Genomic DNA, 23,776 nt, shown 5'->3' on the forward strand with positions numbered 1-23,776 from the left:
CTTAGAGAAAGCATGCAAGTACAATTAGGAGGGGAGAAAATTCCACGTCAAAATATTAAATCCAATAATACATTTTATTGGTTGTAATAGGAAAACAGCAAACATGCATCAATTGGTCTTTAAATGTTTCCAACGTTGAAAGGTGAAGAAACAGCACTATGGAAATGATTAAAAAAAAATCTAGAAAATGCTTCCAGGAAACATTTGTATATTCCATAAATTTTTCAGTTAAGAATTCAGTGAAATTCTTAAACAGTGCATAAACAGTACAAAAGACTACATTAAAGGGTAGATGGTTAAATTAGGTTCTTACCTTGGTAATTTTCTTTCCTTTAATCACAGCAGATGAATCCATTAACTGATGGGTTGTATCCGCCTACCAGCAGGTAGAGATAGAGAACACTGAAAAGACACAATGACCTTGGACGGCTAGCCGCTTCTGCCTTCAGTATATGAAATTTCCAAAGCACAGTGAATAAGAAAGGTAAAATAATGTAAACTTTCCTCACAGTGAACAAACGCCCCAGAACCAGAGCAATAACCAAACAAAGGAAGGACGACCTCAACCTCCTGCAATAGAACAGCATGTAGAAACTCTGAGAACTGGTCAACTACTCCCGATGAGATACAATATCTGCATGAAAGATCCAAACAAAAAACAAAACCAGACAGGGAGGGATCATGGATTCATCTGCTGTGATTAAAGGAAAGAAAATTACCAAGGTAAGAACCTAATTTTCCCTTCCTTGTCATCAGCAGCAGATGAATCCATTAACTGATGGGATGTACAAAAGCACTCCCTACGTAGGGTGGGAACAGGCAACTCCACGAGCAAGCACCTGAACTCCAAAATGCGCGTCCTGCCTCGCTGCAACATCCAGTCTGTAATGCCGTACAAACGAGAGCTGAGAAGCCCAAGTAGCCGCACGACAGATCTCTTGAAGAGAAAAGACACCCATTTCAGTCCACGAGGAGGAAATCGCTCTCGTGGAATGCGCTTTAAATGCTTCAGGCGGAGACCGTCCTGAAAGCAGATATGCAGAAAAAATGACTTCCCTGAGCCAACGGGCTATAGTGGCCTTAGACACCTTACACCTGCGTTGAGGACCTGTCAACAATACAAAAAGGTGATCAGAAGTCCTGAAGTCATTTGACATCTGTAGATACTGCAACAGAGCCTGCGGACATCCAAAAGACGCAATTGCCCGAAGGAATCCGGAAAGTCCTCCCTAGAAAAGGAAGGTAGAAAAATGGGCTGGTTCAGGTGAAATGCTGAAACCACCTTAGGCAGGAAGGAAGGCACTGTACGTACCGTTACCCTGGACTCCGAGAACTGGAGAAAAGGATCCAGACAGGAAAGCGCCTGAAGCTCAGATACGCGTCTAGCCGATGTCATGGCCACCAAAAAGACTGTCTTGAGAGTCATATCCTTCTCAGAAGCTCGCCTAAGCGGCTCGAAAGGTGAACACTGAAGAGCCTTCAACACCAGCCCCAGGTTCCAGGCCGGACACGGCGACCGCATGGGAGGACGGAGCCGAAGCGCCCCTCTGAGAAATCGGACAATGTCCGGATGAGCAGCAAGGGACAAGCCAGAGACTTTCCCTTGGAAGCATGCCAATGCTGCCACTTGAACCCGAAGGGAATTGTAAGCCAGGCCATTTTGTAAGCCATCCTGCAAAAAGTCCAGTACCGGCACGACTGTAGCCCGCGTGGGTGTGACCGCTTTTGAAACACACCACGCCTCAAACTTGCGCCAGATCCGAGCAGAAGCTGCAGAGGTAGACCGCTTGTGGGCCTGCAAGAGAGTGGAGATGACCTTGTTAGAGTAGCCCTTGTCTCTCAATTGCGTCCTCTCAAGAGTCAGGCCGTAAGACCAAATCGGCAGGGATCTTCCATAGTCGCCAGACCCTGAACCAACAGGTTCGGCACCAGAGGCAAAGGAAGTGGAGCCTCCACCAGCATCCGACGGAGATTCGCGTACCACGGATGCCTTGGCCAATCCGGAGCGATGAGAATCGCCAATCCTCGGTGCAGTCGAATCCACAGGAGGACTCGCCCTATCAAGGGCCAAGGAGGGAACACATACAGGAGGCCCGAGGACCAGGGTTGAGCCAGTGCATCCAACCCCGCCGAGCGAGGATCTCTCCTTCTGCTGAAAAAACGAGGGACTTTGGCGTTTATGCTTGACACCATAAGATCCAATCCGGGAGTCCCCCATTTGGCACAAATCTGAAGAAAAACTTCTTCTGCCAGTTCCCATTCATGCCGGGTCAATTTGATGTCTGCTGAGGATATCGGCTTGCACGTTGCTCTGACCTGCTATGTGAACTGCGGACAGCAGATGCAAGTGGAGCTCGGCCCAGTGGAAAATCTGAGCAGCCTTCACGGCCAGGGCCCTGCACTGAGTGCCGCCCTGACTAATGTAGGCCACCGCTGTCGTGTTGTCTGACAGAACTCGGTCAGCAAGCCCCTTCAGAGTCTTGTGGAAGGCCATGAGAGCCTGGAATATCGCTCTCAGTTCCAAGCGATTGATGGACCACCCCGCTTCCACTGGTGTCCACTGACCCCGAGCATAGCTTCCCTGGCAATGAGCTCCCAAGCCCGAAAGGCTGTCATCCGTTATCACCAGGCACCAAGCTCGAGGGCGAGGCATCTGCAGGAGCAGACGGACCTGATCCTGAAGCTTGCATCGCCTGTGGTCGGGGAGAGAGATGAACCCCGAGGCCGTGTCGAACCGGACCCTCAAATACTCGAGAGACAGAGGGGGTCAGGTGACTTTTGGGCAAATTGATCACCCAGCCCAGAGTCTGAAGAACAGTTATAACTCTTGGTCGTGGCGATTCGGCTCTCGTCTGCCGAATCCGCCCTGATGAGCCAGTCGTCGAGATACGGGTGAACTCTGATACCCTCTCACCTGAGAAAGGCAGCTACCATCACCATCACCTTGGAAAAGGTACAGGGACCTGTGGCTAGGCCGAAAGGCAAGGCCCAAAACCGCAAACCAAAGAAACCGCTGATGCGGGGGCCAAATAGGAATGTGCAAATACGCTTCCTTGAGGTCTACAGACGTGAGAAACTCTCCTGGCTGCACCACCGCAATGACGGAGCGCAGGGTTTCTATGCCAAACTGTCGCACTCTTAGGGCCTCATTGACTCTTCGTAAGTAGAGGATCGGTCTGAAAGACCCGCCTTTTCGAGGGACCACAAAATAAATAGAGTAGCGACCACAGCTGCGGTCGGTGGGAGGCACCGGAATCACCGCTCCGAGCTGCAGCAACACTTGCAAGGTCTCCTCTACCGCCACCCGTTTGACGGTAGTGCCGCATCGGGACTCCATAAAAGCGGCTCTCACTGGGCCACCGAATTCCAATCAGTAGCCCACTGATCCAAAGAAATCTTGGTCCACTCCTCGAAGAAGAGGGAAAGAAGACCCCCTACTGCAGGAATCGACAAGTGGACCAGTGTCCCATCATTGTGGAGGACGCCCCTGAACTCCTGGCTGTTGACTGGCCGCTGCGGAACGTTTGCCCGAGCGAAAGGAGTTCCTCTGCTGAAAACGGGCACGTTGAGAAAACCCAGCAGAGCGCCCCGGGCGATACCTGCGAGCTTTGCGGAAACGTGGCCTGGAAGAGGAGGGAAAAACAGGACTTTTGGAAGAAGACCTCGGCCTATCCTCAGGTAACCGTTGGGACTTAGAGTCCCCTAGGTCTCTAACAATCTTTTCCAATTTCTCGCCAAATAACAGAAGGCCCCGAAAGGGTAACCTCACCAGCCTTTGCTTAAGAGGCCATGTCAGCCGCCCAATGCCGCAGCCAAAGAAGGCGGCGGGCAGAAACCACCACAGACATCTGCTTAGCTGAAGCTCTGACCAGATCATAAAGGGCATCAGCCAAAAAGGACAGGACAGACTCCATACACAGGCCAACCTCAGAGAGGGAACCCGCACCATCCTCGGGCCGATCAACCGCCTGCTGTAACCAGAAAAGACAGGCCCGGGCTACATAGGAACTGCAAATAGCTGCCCTTAAGGAAAGGCCCGAGATTTCAAAGGACCGCATCAGCGTGGATTCTAGTCGCCAGTCCTGCATATCTTTCAAAGCGACCCCTCCCTCCACCGGGAGAGTGGTCTTTTTAGTCACGGCCGTGACCAACGCATCCACTTTAGGCATCCCAAAAAGGACCAAGTGATCCTCACTCAGAGGGTAAAGATGACCCATAGACCTGGCTACCTTCAAAGGCCCATCAGGGTCAGACCACTGAGCTGAATTAAGCTCTTGGATAGAGTCATGCACAGGAAAAGCCTGAGAAGGCTTCTTAGTACTAGCCATCCTAGGATTAACAGAGGCGGAATCTCCCTCGGCCGGATCTTCAATAGAAAGGGTCTGCAAGGCGTCAGAAATGAGAGCTGGCAGCTCGTCGCGGTGGAAAATCTGTACCGCTTTAGGATCATCAAAGTCCTATGGCAAACAGGCACCCTCATCTGGATCATCCGTCCATGAGGGCCTGCCAGACCCCTCCGACTCCCCACAGCCTGATCACAGGGGGGAAAAGGGAGAGGCGCCATCCTCAGACGGGGAATTTACCCGTCTACGTTTAGCATCAGTCCAACGCTAGGGGGAAGAAGGAAACTCTGCAGCCAACACTGAGCTATCAAAACCTGGAGGGAATCCAGTCCGCCACGTAGTGTCAGACGCCTCCGGCGGAGCTCTTTTTAACATAAAGGCCTTATGCATAAGTCGCACAAATTCAGGGGAGAAAAACTCACCCTGGCCCTCCGCCCCCGAATTAGGAGAAGCGGAGGAAGTAGCTCCTCTAGCAGCCTCGGAACGAGGCATCCCCCTGCACTCAGACTCCTCCGCAGCAGCAAGGGTCGAGTCTCGCGGTGCTTCCAAAATGGTGCCCACTGCCAGCTCCATCGACCGGGAAGAATCACCGCTCGCCATGCTCATACTAGCATGAGCATCTAAGGAGCACATACTACAAAGCCAAGCTGCTGACCTGCATTTACCACAGCGGGAGCAGCGCTTAACTCCTTCAGCAGCCATCGCCCAGCTGGATGGAAATATAGAAATAAAATGTCAGCTTCACGCCAAAACTTACCCCTCACAGAACGCTGTCCACGGGAACCTCCCCGGAGGAGCTTGGCACCACTCTCACCTCAGAAGACCGAGTCAACGAGCTCCAGTCAAGCTGCACTGAACCAGAATCTCTGGAGAAAGCCTCAGAAACAGCAACGCATATAAGCGCGCCCTTTTTTTTTTTTTTTTTACACTGTGAGGAAAGTTGGAGGCAGTCAGCAACAGAGGGACTCTGGGAGGAGGGGGGGATGGGGTAAGGCAGGGACAGGGAACAAAACCAAGAATGGCTTCAAAGTGGGCACCACCAGCCATAACACCCCCGCTCTATTGGCAAAGCACAGGAGCCACCCCAGGCAGAAATCCAGGAGCTGATCAAGCAACATCCACACCTGCTGGGAGATAGAGATATAATGAAGGCAGAAGGGGCTAGTCGTCCAAGGTCACTGTGTCTTTTCAGTGTTCTCTATATCCACCTACTGGTAGGCGGATACACCCATCAGTTAATGGATTCATCTGCTGCTGATGACAAGGAAATTGCCCTTCGTCAAATACGTAACCTACAGAATAGAGATGTTGCTATGCCTGTGTTCCTCTCTTCTACATTTGTGACAGCACTATCAGTTGCAGTGTCCTGGATAAAGCAACATCACTAGGTGAAGGGAACCTATAGCAATCATGGAAAAATTAGTCCTTCTATGATAATTTTCTTTCCATTAGTCCCAACGGCTCAGTCCAGAGACTTCTGAGTTATGGCCCTCTGTCAGCAAGTGGAGATAGAGAAAACTTCAGAGGTTTGCTATACGTGGTCAAGTGCAGCCAGCTTAACTTCAGTATGGTTGATACCAAAGTACTGGAAGAAATAGGAATCCAAATGAAATGAACACTCTCCTGCCCCCAGAAAGACCAATTAGGAACCTCACCGCTCTAGCGGGAGACACCACCATGGCATTTTTTTTTTTAAATAAACCAAATGAAGGAATCTGTCCAGAACCAGGAACTAAAAACAAATCTGCAACAAACTCTAAAACAGTATAAGCAAGGGCAGGCCTCTGAATTGATCTGTTGTGACTAATAATGTTTCATTCCATAGAGTCCCACAGATCAATCCAGAGACTTGTGGTATATACTAAAGAATTCCATATAGGGCAGGAAAGTGCCACCCCAGAAGTGAGGACTGATGTGCCAAAGGCCAAGTGCTGACACGCCAACGTGTACAGTCTGTAATGCTTAGAAAAGGTATGCACAGAAGCCCACGTAGATGCCCTGCACATGTTGTCCAAAGAAATCAAATGAGACACGGCAGAAGAAGCTGCTTGTATTCTTGTGGAATGCGCTCAAACCTGCAAGGGCGGAGACCTTCCCATGGCTATGTACGCTGAAATAATCACCTCCCAAAGCCAACAGGTCATCATGGCCTTCAAAGCCATTGCCCTTTTTTTGCGACCAGCAAAGAGGACAAAGATGATCAGAACAATGGAAATCATTGGTGGCTTCCAGGTAACGAATGAGTATGCGTCACACATCCAGACAATACAGTGCCCAGAAATCAAATGGATGGTCCTCCCACCAAACGCCGGTAACACAAGAGGCTGATTTAAGTGAAAAAGCAACACAACCTTGGACGAAAGAAAAAGGTGGGACCGTTTGCATGCAGACCCCCACCTCCATGAAACGGAGAAAGGGATCCCTGTAGGATAAGGCCTACAGCTCCGACACTTGCCTGGCTGAGGCAATGGACACCAAGAAAACTGCCTTCAACATGAGATCCTTCAAAGAAATGATCCAAAGGCTCAAATGGAGGTCTTTGCATAGCCCGCAAAACCAGGTTCAGGGTCCAAGACGGGACAATGGGTAACTGCGGCGGCCGTAGGAGGTTTACCACCCGGAGAAAAAACAAATAATATCTGGGTGTGCGGCAAGCAAGAAGCCCTAAAGATGGCACTGAAAAAAGGCCAAGGCCACCACCTGAATCTTCAAGGAGCTGAAGGAGAGAGACTTATTGAGATCGTCCTGAAGGAAGGCTAGGATCGCCATCACCGAGGCTGATGCCACAGAGACACCCGATGAGGAACATCAAGATTCAAATGTGCGCCAAACTCAAGCGTATGCTGTGGAGGTAGAGCGCTTTCACGCCTGTAGCATGGTAGAAATGACCCTGTCAGGGTAACCCTTCCTCCTCACACACACACTCTCAAGGACCAGGTTGTGAGACCAAAAGGAGGAGGGATCCTCCATGGTGATGGGTCCATGAATCTGAAGACAGCGCTGGGTGGACAGGCGCAGCGGACTATCGACCAGCAGACAGATGAGATCTCTGTACCCTGGGCGCCAGGGCCAATTCTGGGCCACTAGTATCACCCTGACCCTGATGTCTTGCAATACGTCTCACTACTTGCCCTACCGTGGGCCATGGCTGGAACACACAGAGGAGAACTGAATTCCCTGCCTCTGCTGAAGAAGCGGGGCACCTTCGCGTTGGCCCTGCAGGCCATCAAATCGATCACAAGAACTCTCCAATGGTCCATGATCTGTGCAAAGGCCTGTGGCGAGAGCTCCCACTCTCCCAGGTCCAGCTTAGCTCGACTGAGGTAGTCCGCTTACACATTCGAAGACTCTGCAATATACGCTGCCGAGAAGAGGGACAGATGTTTCTCCACCCAAAGGCAAAGCAGATGCCTCTTTTTGGAAGCGGAGCATTCTTGGTGCCCCCTGTGATGTATGCTACCGCTGTTGTATTGTCCGAGAGGGAATGAATCAGACAACCCTGGAGGAGAAAAACTCCCGGAGCACCAACCAAATCGCTGGCAGTTCCAGCCAAATGATCAACCAGGACACCTCCACTGGGGACCAGTCCCCTGGGTTGTCCGAGACAATGAGCTCCCTAGCTGGAGAGGCTCCAATCTGGCATCACTAGGGGAGAACCCCTTTGCAGGTTCTCTGGAAGCAGCCACCAGCGCAGGGCCCACCTGGCACGTGAGACCACAAGACCCGGCCCAGGTAATCCTCTGAAAGAGATGACCTGACTAGAAGCAACTGAAGAGGTCACATATGGCTCCTGGCCCACACCACCGCATCCAACATGGCTGCCATGGAGCCCAACACGAACATAATCCCAGGCCTGTGGCACTAGCACCCATAGCAGTCCCTCCGACTCTGCAGCCATAACTTGCGTGCTGCCAGTAGGAATACTGCCCCTCCTCAGTGTCTAAAATGACCCCCAGGTACCAGAATTTGAGAAGGAGAGGGGCAACATTTGGGCAGATTGATCACAAAGCCTAGTGACCAAAAAAGACCATCACCCTGTCTGTTGCCCATAAACTCTTCTCATAGGACAACGCCCGAATTAGCCAGTCATCCAGATAAGGATGGACTTGAATACCCTCCTTTCTGAGGAAGGCTGCGATTACCACCATGATCTTGGAGAAAGTCCTGGGAGCTCCAGCAAGACCGAAGAGCACAGCCTGGAACTGAAAGTGCTGACCGAGTACTGCAAAGCGAAGAAACCGCTAATGAGGCTGCCAAACGTGAATGTGTAGATAAGCCTCTTTGGAGAGTGGACAAACTCCCCTGGCTGTACCACAGCAATGACTGAACAGAGGGTTTCCATTCAAAAATGACAAACCCGCAAGGCCTCATTCACAAACTTGAGGTCGAGAATGGGGCGAAGAGAACCTCTCTTTTTGGGAACTGCAAAGTAAACGGAGTAACGGCCTAGGCCTAACTCCGTCGGGAACACAGGCCGAACTGCTCCCAACCACAGCAAGTCAGCAAGGGTCTCTTGGACCACTGCAGGGCCTTGCAAGGAGACGCCAAGAAAAAATCCACCAGGCGGGCAAACAAGCTTTCGGCCATCTCGGATGGCCTCCAAGACCCATTCATCTGAAGTTACCCTGGTCCATTGGGGACAGCTGTCCCCCAACAATCGGCAGGGGATGGACCAGGGCCCCATCATTGGGAACCTCTAGCTGCGGGCTGGGCTCTAGAGATCAAGGCAGAAGGAAAGCGCTCCCCATGAAAGGGCTGCAACTTTTGCAGAAAATGAGGTCTCTGGAAGGTCCCCGAACAGCCTGGATTGTAACACTTCGCCTTTCTGAACCAAGATCGGGATGTTCCAGCTTGGAAACCCACCCTGGATGTCCTCAGGGAGATGCTGACCCTTGGAATCACTAAGCACCTTAATCTTTTCCAGATCCTCCCTGAAGAATAGATTCCCCCGAAATGGTAACCTCGCAAGGAATGACTTAAGAGGCTACATCAGCTGCCCAATATCGCAACCAAATCCAGCGTTGAGTTGTGACCGCCAAAGAAACTTCTTTGGTCGATGCCAGAAGCAGATCATAAAATAGATCTATCAAGTAAGCCACGCCAGATTCCAGGGCCGGCAAAAAGCCAACGAGCTCGCCTGTCGCAGAAGCCTTTTGCACCTATGAAAGCCACACAGGACTCCTTGAGACTTAAAGCCGCCACAAAGGAAAGTTTGAGGGAAGACTCCAACTTTTGGTCCTGTGGGTCTTTAAGAGCAGTGCCACCTTTGACCGGTAAAGTGGTCTTTTTAGTGACTGCTGTGATTAAGGAACTACTGTGGGCAGTCTTAAGGACTCCAAATCTGATGTAGGCAAGGAATAGAGGCGCGCGTCACCCTCAGCCCAGTGTCCGGCATATCCCATTGCATCGAGATAAGGACTTTCATAGCCTCATGAATGTGAAACAATTTTTTTTTTTTTTTTTTTTGGGGGGGGGGGGGCTCTTGGTCTCTATGTGGGGTGGGTGGCAGCCAGGACACTGATTCTGGAGAAGAGATCTAAAATCTCGAGTGTCCGGACGATAAGGATGGAAAGCTCATCCTTTAGAAATAGGCTTGTCGCCGTGGTCACCCCCTTCCTCTGGCACCAGTTCCTACTCTTCCAAAATATCTGAGGCCCCCAAAAGACACAGTCATCCACGTCTGAAACAATAGAGACATCATCTACATCTGGCAAGGTCTTAACCCGTGGCCGCTTGGGCAAAGGCGGCTGCTGAATGGGGGGAATAAACAGAGGGGGAGGGGTAGATGTCAGAGCACCGAGGATCCCCCGACCGCTTCAGTAAGAATGCTTTGTGTAATCACTCTCACAATTCCTGGTCTCCCAACACTCATTTCAAGATTCTCATGTGCTACCTAAAAATACCGGAACATTGCCTGCAACGCCTTCAGGTGCCCAGCCTCACTGACAACGAAATAATGCATTGTATTATTCTCTGCCACCAGTTTCTCCCTCTTCCTGTTGGCCCACTAGCATATTACATCCCATTATCCCCTTGTGCAGTTATTTTAAACCTTATCTGTTTCCCCTTGTAACCCTCCTCTATCTTCCCTATCCCCTTCCCAAAATCCCTCCCAAAATAGTCCCCAAGAAAAAATTCCCCATCGCTCCTTCGTACAATGGAAAATCGGAGAATACACTTCAATGTATAAGGTCCCGCACTAGTGAATCCTTAACTATACAGATATTCTATTTGATGACTGATAAAAACTTTTGTATTGTGTGCATGTACTCTTAATATCGATGTCTTAGCTTAAGTAGTAGAGTCTACGTTATCCTTTATCTACTGCAAACACTCCTGAGCTTCCCCTGGAGATGCAAAGATTCTCCATTACCCTTTGTGAAATATCTTCAAAAGTGCCGGATAAAGAAACATATAGAGCGTTCTAACATATTGGGGAAAATTGCCATCTGCGCTTTTGCAGTATAACTGAATAGTCCTGAAAAATATTCACTTTTGTCTCTTCATAAGTGAGTGTGTTCCTTTTCTGGCGAAAGCCCTGCAAAATTTCTACTTTATGTTATGAAGTTTTATGATTACCACTGTTGCCATCTTGCAGCCAGCCCACGCAGTGCTCTCTTTCCAGGAATAATGGTGCAACACTGTCTGACAAAATGAACTCCAAAGTCAATCAGCTTGTGTTCTGGCACTGTTTTGGATAGGCCCACTATCCAAAACAGTTCTCTTTGAGAACGTCTTTCAAGATTGCCAGTCTGTAACTTGAGCCCCACTACCTTATTTTCCAGTGCTGTGATCTGCTTCACGGCTGTTGCATCTATATCTTCTGTGGCGGAGACCCGTTCTTCCAGATCTGTTGGATTGTCTCTGCGACTAGAGATTCTAGATGAGTTAACTGGGTTGATAGCTGTTTCATCTGAGGCTCCAATACTTGTCACACTGCCTCTTTCAGCTGCTGGATTTGGGCTGTAGTGAAAGCCCAAGTGTATGACCAGCTCCGTGGATGCCATCTTGTCGTCCTTCGTACAGAGTCTTTCTTTCTCTGCTTTTGTCTTCGGCAGGCATCGATCCTGATTTTAAGGGGAGAAATTTGTCCATACAGTGCTTCACCTTCATTTCTATGGGTTTCTCTACATATGTATCTTGGAAAACGTAGGTATTAAAGCAGAAGCACTCTATTTTTAATCTGACACTGAAATATTAAGTCTGTAAATAAAAAGGTTATCACCGGGGGATGTGATATGAGGAGCAGATGCACACTGCTTCTTCTCTGGGATTCCTGCACCTCTGGCACAAAAAAAAGCTGCACGATTTTGGGAATAACCTCCCCCATCAAACACGCAAAAATCTTGGGGGCACTGAATTGATATAGAGCAGATATGATTTGCCTGCAAGAAACTCACCTCTTGCACCAGAAGTCGAGGTGGCAATAGGTGGGTGAAGTCTTTTGCTCCTTCAGATAAGCATCAGGGAGGGTAGCTATTTTACTCCAGAAAACCGTTTTGTGCCCTGCTCGGCAGAATTTTCAATACACCCGGGGTCGTTATTTGGGGTTGCACCTTGATCTACAGGGCCTCGGCTGCAGGTGGGGGTATATGGCCCAACACCTAGAGACCGATCTTTTTATTGTAAACTGAAGTAAGAATGTAACCACTGTGTGGCGCTACCCCTTATAGTGGTGGGAGATTTTAATCTAGACCCTAGAATGGACCACTCTTTGGGGTGGTCACCCCCAACAGCAGACACTGATAGCGAATTAAAATCATTCTGTAAAACCTTTATTCTCCTTGACCCTTGGAGAGGGGGAGAGAAATACTTTAAACTGTTTTGATGGCTATGATTTCATTGTATTTGGTTGCTGTATGAAGTTTATTGCACAGCTGTTTCTTGTTCTAATAAAAATTTATATATAAAAGTTATCACCTACAATCTGTCTGTTGACCCTTATTCAGACATATTCAAGTGGGTTAACAGAAACCATAATTCTATTGCAATTTTAAATGTATTTGCTTTTACAAACTCACACTGCTGTGTTAACCACACCTTCCAATATTTGCCTAATATGAAAACCTATAAGAATTTGAGTGAAACATTTATAATACAATAGTATAAAAATGTCATTTATATTAGAAGATTAAGAACATAAAACAAGCACTAAAGCACTAGTTATCATATCTACCATGAAAACTAAGTTAATCTACTAGCTTGTAGGATCCTCATAGGAGAAAGCAGGAAAAATTATATACTCCAGAAAATGCAAGATGGCTAACTTCTTATGCCAGAGAACAATGTTCCCATAATAAGCCATATGGGAACAGTGGGCACTAATGGGTTAAAGCCACCTATTTCCCATAAAGCTGAGTACAATATTTTAGCTACTTAAAAAATGCATTTAGCACATGAGTCATTGCCTTTCTAAGATGCCAGGTAGTCAAATAGGATCCTCATGTCACAAGCATAGTGTGTGTGTGCGTATATACAAACACACTATACTTGTGATATGAGGATCTATATATATATATATATATATTTGTTTGTTTGTCACACACGACATTTCTCGGTCCATCCGTGTCCCCTACGATACAGGAACTAAACACAAGAACGAACGATCTGGAATTAAACAATACTAATAATAAAGCAGAGGCCTCTTGCATTTATTATTAGTTCTTACCCCCAACGTTACGAACCAAATCACTGAAACCCCGATGGGATTTAAAAGTGTAATTGACAGTGGGGAGAACCCCAATACTTTTGAAGGTTTGGCTGTAGTAAAAAGGCTTCACCACCAATCAGCTCGTCGCAGGGGCGGGAACGGAAGCAGATCACACTCATCACCACCATTACGGCCCGTAAGTCCAGGACCCAAAGGATTCTTTCTAACAAAACACATTAAACAGCGCCATTCCAACTGTTTTTGAACAACTAAATAAAGTGGCAGTGCGTCCTGCATTTCCAGCTTCCGCCCATGCCAACAGAGTTGCAAGAGCAGAACAGGGTACGCAGTGACACATCCCAGTCGAGTCCTCCCCCTCCTCTCACCCCCAATTAAACAACAACAAGAGAACCTCTTCCAATCACCAACCCCACAGAACAAAACGGTATCGTTTTCGCCCCCACTGTAGTAGTGCGAGGAGTGGAAAAGGTTCAGGAGGACGGCCAGCCCCTGCCCTCGCCCCAGGTTCAGAAAACGAGAACCCCCCCCCCCCCACCCTAATTCGACCAACTCCCTCCCCGAGTAAGGTGGGGGGATACCCACACACCCCGGGTAGAAACGACAATTCAGCTTATTTTTGGTTTAATTGGGTTTCTTTTCCACATTTCTAACTCTACAACAGCTCCGGTTATGCAGCCCTGGCCACCGCTCTACTACGACGGAAAGTGGTGCACAGAGAGAGAGGTGCCTATTTCTCCCTCACAGGCTTTTGTCAGAATAACGGCCGCAAATACCGTGTGCACACCTCGGGCAGGGGAAAGAGGAAGACGGCACAACACAGGCCCGGGCGCTTGCCGCAGACCAGGCCGAGGTGAGGCCCTGTCCGGGAGAGAGAACTAAAAAAAAAAAAACATCACCACAAACACGCGCTGTGGACCCGCCCAGCGTTTCCCCGGAACCCCAGACTTCATCCTACCTGACTAACGGGCGACAAGCGTTGCAAACAAACAAAATAATGCAAAAGGGAAACAAAAGATGAAATGACTGTGGCCACCGAGTAAAAAGTCCTTCCCAGGCCCCGACCACAAGCAGCGCGCTCGCTCCGCACCTCACATTCAAACGCCGGCAAAATGGCGCGCTGACCTCATCGCGCAGGCGCAGTGGCGCACGGGGAAGCCCCCTAGCTCGAGGATGCGGAGACGGAAATGCGGCGGATCGTCTCTCCGCTCGCGCTTCACAGTTCCGGCAGGTGGGTGCAGCAGCAGGACGACGATTCGCTGAGTTGAAACGTAAAGAACGTAGGAACAGCCATACTGGGTCAACGCATGACCAATGGTCCGTCTAGCCATAAGTAACTTGTTTCCAACAATGGTCAATTCAGGACACAAATGCCATGCTACCAGTCCCAGGGGTAGATGCACTAAAAAAACACAAACGAGCCATTAACGTGGGTTTTAAACTGGTTCAAGCCAGTTCAACGAGCAAGTGCAAGTAGTAAACCGTGCCATGCACAAAAGGGCATTTTCCTGTCACGGTAGCAGCTAACCAAAAAGAAATGCAAATGATCCAAAGGGTATTATAATGAGCTGCACTACTGTTGCAGGCTATTTTAATGAGATGCACTAAGGTATTACGATCCCCTTACCGTGGGAAACCTAACGGGAGGTCTGTACCTCCCATTAGGCTGGGGCTGCTGTGAACGGGACCCATGGAGACCAATAGGAAAGCGCCTAACAGCCAGCTAAAAAAAAAAGAACAAGCTGCGTGTCCCAAATGCTCATGAGGAACCTTAAAATTTTTTTTTTAAGTTACGGCACCTTCGCTATCCCTGCGCCTCCCTGTGCAGCCCGGGAAAAGGAAGACGCCGCGCCGCTCACCCCCTCCATGGTCTGCTGCAGGAAGGCTTTGGGGGTTCCTCCCTTCCGTGATCCCAGCTCAGCCGCCACCCCTGAGAGCCCACCCCAGGCAAGAAAAGTGCAGGATACCGCAGTTGAGGACGTCCATCGGCCACATCTTCAACTCCTGTCCATCTTCCGCCGCTAGGTCTCTCAGCCAGTGATTGGAGGGGGTGAGCGGCACGGCGTCTTCCTTTTCCCGGGTGGCGCATGGGACGGCCACAGGCATAGCGAAGGTGCCATGACTTTTTAAAAAATTTGTTTAAGTCCCTTACGGGTACTTGGGACACGCAGCTTGTTCTTTTTTTTTTTTTTTTTTTAGATGGGTATTAGGCGCTTTTTGGACGTATTTGGCATGCGCAGAGCAGCCAGCATAGCGCTTGGCTGCTCTGCGCATGCTCGACTGGCTTCCGAGGGAATAGAGAATGCAATTGAGCTACAACAAGCAGCTCATTTGCATTCCCTTTCCTTGATGCATTCCTGTTGCTTACCGATTCACTAAGGAATCGGTAAGCAGCGGGCATTAACGATTGTTTTAGTGCATCTTCCCCCTCCCCCCGTGCCTTCTCCAAGTCTGTCTCAGTAATCTCAATAGCAGACTATGGACTTTTCCTCCAGGAACTTGTTACCACATCTTCTGGCAATGAGGTTCAGAGATTAACTATTAGCTGAATAATAATAAAAAAAAAGCTCCTATTTGTTGGGTTGTTTTTTTTTAATTCCATTGAGTGTCCCCTTGTCATTGTACTTTTTTTTAAATGTTTTGATGCTTTGATGTTTCTCATATATACTATCTGCTAACACATTTGCTTATTTCCGATCTGACGAAGAAGGGCAACCTTCGAAAGCTAATCAAGAAATGTATTAAGCTATGTCCAATAAGAAAGGTATCATCTTATTTTCTTTTCCAAGTTTTATTTTGTTTGATTTCTGTTGTACTTTTTGAAAGAGTAAAAAATCAATTCACTTTTACTTGTTCTTTTACTTGTTCTACATAACTCAGGATTTTGTAGACCTCAGTCATATCTTTCCTCATATGGGCGGAGTTCCATCCCCTTTATCATTTTGGTTGCTCTTTTAACCTTTTCTAATTACGCTATTGCTCTTGAGATAACGGTGACCAGAATTGAATGCAATAATCAAGGTGAGATCACACCATAGAACAATAGAGGCATTATAGTATTCTTTGTCTTATTTTCCAAATAATTCCTAGCATTCCGTTTGCTTTTTTGGCCGCCACTGCACACTGGGCAGAAGATTTCAGTGTACTGTCTACTGTGACGCCTAGATCTTTTTCTTGGGTGTTGACTCCCAAGGTGGACTCAAGTGCATCATTTTGCATTTGTCTACTTTAAATTTTCTTCTGCCACTTGGATGCCCAGACTTCCAGTATCCTAAGGTCTCTGCAATTTTTCACACTCCTCATGTGTGTTAAACAACCTTGAATAGTTTTGTGTCATCTGCAAATTTAATTACACTTGTTCCAATTTCCAGTGGTTAGGGTGGTGGACTTTGGTACTGAGGAACTGAGTTTGATTCCCACTTCAGGCACAGGCAGCTCCTTGTGACTCTGGGCAAGTCACTTAACCCTCCATTGCCCCATGTAAGCCGCATTGAGCCTGCCACGAGTGGGAAAGCGCGGGGTACAAATGTAACAAAAATAAAAATTATAAATATGTTAAATAGCACCGGTTCCAATACAGATCTCTGCGGCACTCCACTATTCACCCTCCACCATTGAGAAAAATGACCATTTAACCCTACCCTCTGTTTTCTGTCCAGTAACCAATTCCTAATCCACAAGCGAACATTGCCTCCTATCCCATGACTCCTTAATTTTCTCAGGAGTCTCTCATGGCGAACTTTGTCAAAAGGTTTTGAAAATCTAGATACACTACTGGGCTCATTTTTTAAAGAGAAAAACATCCAAAAAGTGCCATAAGGCAGCATGTGGACAAATTTATTCTAAAAACATCCAAATCAGTATTTTCAAAACATATTTTGCAGACATTTGTCTATGTAATTCATCTGCAGTGCGTCCAAATCACAAGGGGGCATGTTGGGGGTGGGCTTAGGGTGTTTTGATCTTGACCTGTTTTTAGAATGAATAAGAGGATACACGGGGGGGGGGGGGGGGGGGAGTAAGGAGGGATCATCCTGATTCCCCCCAGATAACCACTAGAAGGAATCAGGGATGGTCCCTCCTTACTCCCCCAGTGGTCACTAACCCCTGAACCACTCCCCAAAGATGTGAATAAAAATAGTACTTACCAGCCTCTATGAATCCTTCAGAAGTTATAGCCAGTTCTATTAGTGCCGCATGCAGATCCCAGGAGTAGTGTAATGGTCAGTGCAGTGCACTGTAGAGAAGGTAACCCAGGCCTGTATCTCACTCTACCTGTCACACATGGTGGAAACTGTGAACCCTCCAAAACTCACCAAAAACCTATTGTACCCACATATAGGTGACCCCTTCACGCATAAGGGCTATTGTAACATAGTAACATAGTAGATGACGGCAGAAAAAGACCTGCACGGTCCATCCAGTCTGCCCAACAAGATAACTCATATTTGCTGCTTTTTGTGTATACCCTACTTTGATTTGTACCTGTGCTCTTCAGGGCACAGACCGTATAAGTCTGCCCAGCACTATCCCCGCCTCCCAACCACCTGCCCCTCCTCCCAACCACCGGCTCTGGCACAGACCGTATAAGTCTGCCCAGCACTATCCTTACCTCCCAACCACCAGCCCTGCCTCCCAACCACCGGCTCTGGCACAGACCGTACAAGTCTGTCCAGCACTATCCCCGCCTCCCAACCACCAGTCCCACTGCCCACCACCGGCTCTGGCACAGACCATACAAGTCTGTCCAGCACTATCCCCGCCTCCCAACCACCAGCCCCGCCTCCCGATCTTGACTAAGCTCCTGAGGATCCATTCCTTCGGCACAGGATTCCTTTATGCTTATCCCACGCATGTTTGAATTCCGTTACCGTTTTCATTTCCACCACCTCCCTCAGGAGGGCATTCCAAGCATCCACTACTCTCTCCGTGAAAAAATACTTCCTGACATTTTTCTTGAGTCTGCCCCCCTTCAATCTCATTTCATGTCCTCTCGTTCTACCACCTTCCCATCTCCGGAAAAGGTTCGTTTGCGGATTAATACCTTTCAAATATTTGAACGTCTGTAACATATCACCCCTGTTTCTCCTTTCCTCCAGAGTATACATGTTTAGTTCAGCAAGTCTCTCCTCATACGTCTTGTAACGCAAATCCCATACCATTCTCGTAGCTTTTCTTTGCACCGCTTCAATTCTTTTTACATCCTTAACAAGATACGGCCTCCAAAACTGAACACAATACTCCAGGTGGGGGCCTCACCAACGACTTATACAGGGGCATCAACACTCCCTTTCTTCTGCTGGTCACACCTCTCTCTATAAAGCCCAACAACCTTCTAGCTATGGCCACCGCTTTGTCACACTGTTTCGTCGCCTTCAAATCCTCAGATACTATCACCCCAAGATCCCTCTCTCCGCCCGTACCTATCAGACTCTCCCCGCCTAACACATACGTCTCCCGTGGATTTCTATTCCCTAAGTGCATCACTTTGCATTTCTTCGCATTAAATTTTAATTGCCAAACCTTAGACCATTCTTCTAGCTTCCTCAGATCCTTTTTCATGTTTTCCACTCCCTCCGTGGTGTCCACTCTGTTACAGATCTTAGTATCATCCGCAAATAGGCAAACTTTACCTTCTAACCCTTCGGCAATGTCACTCACAAATATATTGAACAGAATCGGCCCCAGCATCGATCCCTGAGGCACTCCACTACTCACCTTTCCTTCCTCCGAGCGAATTCCATTCACCACCACCATCTGGCGTCTGTCCGTCAACCAGTTCCTAATCCAATTGTAGTGGTGTACAGTTGGGGGGGGGGGGGTTGAGTGGCTTTTAGAGGACTCAGCAGAGAAGATAAGGGGGTAGTGGTGAGATGTGTATCTGGGAGCTTTTATAGGAAGTCTAACCCCTAGGGTGCCCCATTGCTCTCCTGGGATGCCTGTGTGGCCAGTCTACTATGACTGCTAGCTCCATCTGCATCCTAATGGCTTGATTTTGTGTGTGTTTGCATTGATTGGGGGTTTTTTCCCCCCAAAATGGGCCAAAAGATAAATGCACAGAGCACATTTTCGAGAAAAAAAATAGATGTGCTGTTTCAAAAACAGCTATATTTCCTATTCATATTTGGGATGTTTAGTGCAAAAATGTCCAAAGTCAGACTCATATCAAAAATGCCCCTCTGCAACAACTGGCTCACCTTTATCAACATGCTTATTCACACCTTCAAAGAAATTATGCAAATTGGTTGGTGAAGCAAGACTTACCTTGGCTGAATCCATGCACACTCTGTCCTATTAAACCATGCTTATCTATGTGTTCTGTAATTTTATTCTTTATAATAGTTTCCACTATTTTGCCTGCCACTGACAGCAGGCTTACCGTCTTTAATTTCCTGTATCACTCCTGGAACCCTTTTTAAAAATCGGCACTACATTTGCCACCCTCCAATCTTCAAGTACTATGGATGATTTTAACGACAAGTTATAGAACATTAACAGCAGATCAGCAATTTCATATTTGAGTTCTGTCAGTAGGTGCATGACATCCGGTCCAGGTGATTTACTACTCTTTAATTTGTCAGTTTGGCTCAGTACGTCTTCCAGGTTCACCGAGATTTCTTTCAGTTCCTCTGCATTATCACCTTTGAACCCAATTTCTGGTATAGGTAGATCTTCTTCCTTAAAGCCCGAAGCAAAGAATGCATTCAGCCTCTCTGCTATGGCCTTGCCCTCCGTAAGTGCCCCTTTTGCTCCTTTTTGATCTAATGGTCCCGCGGATTTCCTCACAGGCTTTCTGCTTCTGATATACCCACAAAAAAAAAAGTTGTTACTGTGAAGTGTGTGCCTTTTTGACTGTAACTGATCTGCTGTGCTCTACTGCTGAATGCACACCCTCAACAATAGTATATTGGTTTCTTTTTTGGTAGACCAATATTTGTGATATTTGGTTTACTGCCTGTTAAAGATTTATCCTTTCCCATTTAAAATTGCTCTGTCACCCCAGGCCAACTAGAGTGATCCACTTCTGGTTTTGTCCCTTTGCATTGTATGGAGTTGCAATGCTGATTTTTCCCATTGAGAGGGCCAGTGCAAGATTGTTGGGCACACCCAGACAAGCCTTCTTCAGTCCCACACCCCCTCTTTTAACTTTCAGGTTCTTCCTCTCCTGCAATTTTGATAATTAAAATCATGATTACTTCAATACCACCTTTCTCAGAACAACTGTAAAAAAAATGTAACTAGACAACATAATTTTAAAATATTAAAAACTTTTGCATATATGAAGGTAGTTTCCAAAAGTCTATCCCACACAAATGGGATATTTGAAAATTCCATAACTCCTTGCTTTGTGTGGCTAGCAGGATATATATATATATTTTTAATTGCTGCTGCTTTTTGTCCTCTCTCCAACTGCCCCCCCCCCCCCACAAAAAAAAGGCCGCTCTAGGCAAACTGCCTGGTTTGCCAAATGATTTACTAAATAAATTAAGGGGTCCTTTTACAAAGGCATGCTGAAAAATGGCTTGTGATAGTGTAGGAGCGGGTTCTGGTGTGCGCCAATCCATTTTTCAGCACGCCTATGAAAATGGCCTTTTTTGGGGGGGGGGCCGAAAATGGGCGTGCAGAAAAATCAAAATTGCCTGGTATCCATTTTGGGTCTGAGACCTTAGCGCCAGCCATTGACCTAAAGGTGAAGAATCTGGGCAGTAGTGACCTACACACATCAAATGCCACTTGGCGCACATCCATTCCGCATGTCCAAAAATAACAAATATTTTTGACGTGCATATCAGACGCGCACCAAAAATGAAATTACTGCAAGACCCACGCAGTAGTTTGGCGGTAAGTCCATTTTGGCGCATTGGGCGCGCGTAGACGCTTATATGGCTTAGTAAAAGGACCCCTTAAAATACAAATCGACACATGAATGAGATCAAAACAGGATTCGATCAGACTGTTCATATGTTTTGGGGTGAGGGAACACCTTTAGACCTTGGTATAGTTTTTAATATTTGGCAGCTGTTCACCTCCTCCATTAAGTTTTACAAAGGGAAAGGGATATCTCTCTCTCTCTCTCTCTCTCTCTCTCTCTCTCAAGAGGTTGTGATCATCTAGGATATTGCTGTTCCCACCAATAAAAAGCCTAAAGCAAGAAAACCAGACATACCAGTAAAGGAGAAAAGCATGTACAAATGTAGTAGTAGTAGTGAGGGAACCAATTGTACTAAATCTAGAGAAAGAGAACGTCCTCAAATATGAATAGATGAGAGACCAAGAAAACCTGTCCAAGTTAGAAGAAAGACAAAGAAATAGTACCAATTGTAATAGGTGCCGTTGACCTGGTTGAAAAGAATTTCCATGGAGTAGCTTGATATGTCTGTATATATTATACATTATCCAAAATTCCGCTACTCATTTATTGGCATTCCTAGATTTGAGCATGTCACTCCTATTTTAAAGAAAGTACATTGACTACCAGACTCATATTTGGAAAAACAAAATATGAAAGTGCAAAACCCCAAAGAAAGAACCTACATTGGCTCCCACTGAAAGAACGTACCATGTTCAAGATATGCACGATTGTTCATAAAATCATTCATGGAGATGCCCCGAACTACATGCTAGACCTAGTGGACCTTCCACCCAGAAATGCTAAACGATCTTCCCGCACCTTTCTCAACCTACACTTCCCCAGCTGTAAAGGGGTCAAATACAAACGAACACATGCGTCTAGCTTTTCCTACATGAGTACAAAGATGTGGAATGCACTACCAACTCACTTGAAAACGATCAATGAATTAAATAGCTTCCGCAAAGCTTTGAAAACCTATCTCTTTAACAAAGCCTACCACGAGAACCCATAACTACTTGAACACAACCCTTACACTCCTTTATTCAGAATGTCTCACTGTACAGCTGCATAACCAGATCCTCTTGTTTTCTTTTATCTCTTTGCAACACCAATTGTATTTCTTCCCTGTTACGGCGCTGCCATAGCAGATCTTTGTAAGCCACATTGAGCCTGCAAATAGGTGGGAAAATGTGGGATACAAATGCAATAAATAATAATAATAATAAAATTTCAAATTGTGTTTAAGGTTCTTGTCTTGATCCATCAATGGGTCTATATTTTTCCTGAGTGCCTTATCCATGTAGTAACCTACTTGATCAGCGCATTCTGAAGTAACCAAACAATTGTGTGTTCCTGTATGCCATTTTGCAGAGACATGTAATCAAACTTTTGCTATCTGTTTTTGAATTGTGGTAGGAAATAATTGTTAGTTTTCTAAATTATGTGCAGTTTTGTATTCCTGGATTGTCCAGTTTTTTGTATGTAACCTGCATCGAACTGTGAGGTATTGTGGGCTAGGAAAATAAAATGTTACATTATGTTACCAGTGGGACAAATTTATGGAACAATTTACTTGGACATTTGAGACTTTGTTTCAAACAGCAGCAATTTAAGAGAATTCTGAAAACATATTTATTTAATTAATTTATTTATTTGTTGCATTTGTACCCCACATTTTCCCACCTATTTGCAGGCTCAATGTGGCTTACATAGTACCGTCAAAGGCGTTTGCCCAGTCGGTGGATAACAAATACAAAGTTGTATAGTGATCGTATGAGGTATAAGTGGCGGGTCGGAATGGATGAAGATTGCGTGTTGTCCTGTTCGATCATAGTCATGCTGTGTTGGTAGGTGAAGAGGGTTACGTAGGGTCGTTGGGGTAGGCCTTTTTGAAGAGGTGATTTCCTGACGTTCAAGTGGTCGTGGATTGTTTTCACAGCTTTTGGGAGCCCATTCCATAGTTGTGCGCTTATGTAGGAGAAGCCTTCCTTGAACGACTTATGCTTTTCAACTTTGGACAATTTTATTATTGAAGAAAATGTTTTTAACTTGTTTTGTGTTGTGAATTTATGTATGTATTACTGTAACATTTAATCAGAAGTAAAAATAATTTATGTCTTAATACGTAAGTACAGTGAAGAACATTTATTTAAAATTTTAAATAAGTGAAAGTAAAAAGTTTATTGCCTAATATAATATTTTTTGAGTAAAAAGTAAAACTACCATAACTACAGTGGATACAACTGTTAATGTTTTTATCCCAACAACTTTATTGCTGTACAATTCAATCCAATTTGTCAGTAAAACTCAATTTTTGAAAATGTCACCCATGCGAGTTCGCTTACGAGTCATTAATCCAGCACAGCTAAAAAGGCGTTCAACAGCTGCACTACCAGGAAGTAGATTGTTCAGTCTGATTAAAAAAAAAAATTTAATTCCTTCAAATTAGGCCAGGTTGCAATATTACTGATGTCTTCTGACTGGGGTTGGAGGTTTTGATTGAGGGAATGTCTAGAACACAACTTCCGTATAGCAAAGAATACTCTATCATCATTATTTTGTCATTATCATCTGCATTAGTAGTTGTGCCCCCCCCCCCCCCCCGGAGCGCATTCTTTCTTCAATTAGGAAGCGAGGGGCGGGCGAGAGGGCCGATCCACCCCCGAGTGCACGTCGCTGGGAGCTGCGTCCGCTCTGCTGGTACCTTGCTCTCTCTGCTCCAGAACAGTAAGTAACCTGTTCCGGGGCACAGGGAACCAGCGGAGCCAACACCCCCCCCCCCCCCCCCCCCCCCCAGCGACTACGCCACTGATTAGTAGTAGTACTATCTAATTTATCACTTGCATTTTCATCTTCATTATCATCATCATGCTGTCCAATTACAAAGGCAGCTTTCACAAAGCTGGAATAATT

At 46.7% G+C, this 23,776-nt stretch overlaps 1 protein-coding gene across 3 annotated transcripts in view; it reads right to left on the reverse strand.

Annotated features, from left to right (window-relative positions):
- The window catches only part of CSE1L (chromosome segregation 1 like), a 106,379-nt gene extending 92,198 nt beyond the window's left edge, over window positions 1-14,181 (reverse strand). The window contains exon 1 of one of the 3 annotated variants that reach the window (XM_030213060.1): window positions 14,102-14,181. The gene's annotated coding sequence lies outside the window, so the exon portion shown is untranslated. The other 2 variants (XM_030213058.1, XM_030213061.1) reach the window with 2 other exon arrangements.
- Window positions 14,182-23,776: the final 9,595 nt, after the last annotated feature.

Source organism: Microcaecilia unicolor, chromosome 8 (genome assembly GCF_901765095.1).
Source record: "Microcaecilia unicolor chromosome 8, aMicUni1.1, whole genome shotgun sequence".
NCBI lineage: Eukaryota > Metazoa > Chordata > Amphibia > Gymnophiona > Siphonopidae > Microcaecilia > Microcaecilia unicolor.